Source organism: Numida meleagris, unplaced genomic scaffold (assembly GCF_002078875.1).
Source record: "Numida meleagris isolate 19003 breed g44 Domestic line unplaced genomic scaffold, NumMel1.0 unplaced_Scaffold272, whole genome shotgun sequence".
In the NCBI taxonomy this organism is placed as follows: Eukaryota; Metazoa; Chordata; class Aves; order Galliformes; family Numididae; genus Numida; species Numida meleagris.
Genome location: NW_018364530.1, coordinates 272,008 through 273,326, shown reverse-complemented (window position 1 = coordinate 273,326; position 1,319 = coordinate 272,008).

The following is a 1,319-nucleotide window of genomic DNA, read 5'->3' as shown; positions in this document are numbered from 1 at the left end:
CCTGCCTCCCCCCCACCCCGAGCTGCCCCGGGGGACCCCCCCCAATCCACAGTGCCCGGCCCTGGGGCCCCTCCACCCCCCTGCCGTGGTGGGGGCACTCCCATGGACCCCCCCGTGCCATAGTGGGGACCCAACACGGACCCCGCTGTGCCCCACGGTGGGGGCCCCACCCGGGGCTGCCCTGCCCCTCACTGGGCGCTCTCTGTGGGACTCCCCTGGGCGCTGTTGGGGACCCTCCCGTGGACCCCCCCAAGCCCCGTGGTGCGGCCCCCCCGTGGATGGCGGGGTCCTCACCCAGGACCCCCCTGTTCCACGCTCGGGGCGCTCCCATGGACCCCCCTGTGCCGCGGCGGGGCTCCTCCACGGGACCCCTCTGTGCCCCATGGTGGGGTCCCCACCCCAGGACCCCCCCCGTGCTGTGTGGGGGGCCCTCCCATGGACCCCCCCCGTCCCATGTTGGAGTTCCCCTTGTGCCATGGTGGGAGCCCTCTGTGGGACCCCCCTTGTGTGCCGTGTTGGGGGTCACCCCGTGGATCCCCCCGTGCCACACCCCTGCTGTGGGATGTTGGGGACCCTCTGCAGGACCCCCCTGTGCCATCACCCCACTGAAAGGGGCTCAGGACCCCCCCTTCCCTCAGACCCTATTGCAGCGGCAGCTCGGGGGGGCACAGAGCTGTGAGCGGGGGGTGGGCGTCGAGCCCTGGGAACCCCGGGTTGGCGGAGGGACCGTGCCTGGTCCTACAAAAGACCCCTCCTCGCGTCCCAAAGGGCTCTGAGGCCGTGCCCCCCCCTTCCCCATCCCCTCCTTTTCCTTCCTCATTGCTTCAGCCGTTCCCCCCCCCGCTCTTGGGGACTTTTCCCCGCTCTGTCCCATGCGTGGGTCAGGAAGGCGCACGGAGGGCGATCCTTTGGCTCTCACAAAGCAAACCATGAGGGTGAGAGTGGGAAACGGGGCCCCTCGGGGCTCCCCCCCCCCAGGAGGAGGAGGGGGAGGAAGGGCCGTGTTTGTGCCGTGCCCGCATTGTCCTTTGCTCCTCACGTGGCCCTGTTTGTCCCATGGGTGCTGCTGGCACACGCTGTGCTTTCCTCGCGGCCCGGGCTGACGTACTCCAGTGAGCTGAGGGGTGTACCCCAATGAGCTGGGGGGTGTACCCCTGTTAGCTATGGGGTGTACCCCTGTTAGCTATGGGGTGTAACCCAGTTAGCTGCATGGTGTACTTCAGTGAGCTGCAGGGGTGTAGCCCAGTTAGCGGTGAGGTGTATCTCAGTTAGCTATGGGGGGTACCCCAGTTAGCTGCTGGTTGTACCTTGATTAGCTG